Genomic DNA, 211 nt, shown 5'->3' on the forward strand with positions numbered 1-211 from the left:
GAGCGTGCACTCTTATCTCCCACCGCCCAGCACTGGGGACAGTGTGTCTGCCACCCACCAGGATGTGAAGCGCCGACAGGACTCTGCTGGGATGTGTATTTTAAGTGGTGTTCACAACTGTCATAAGAGCCGTATTTTAGCAGTTACTGGAGAGCACCTTTTTTTCCATCATCGACACACACACATATCCTGAAATTATTAGTAAAAATTC

The sequence above is a fragment of the Macaca fascicularis genome, chromosome 16 (genome assembly GCF_037993035.2).
Source record: "Macaca fascicularis isolate 582-1 chromosome 16, T2T-MFA8v1.1".
In the NCBI taxonomy this organism is placed as follows: domain Eukaryota; kingdom Metazoa; phylum Chordata; class Mammalia; order Primates; family Cercopithecidae; genus Macaca; species Macaca fascicularis.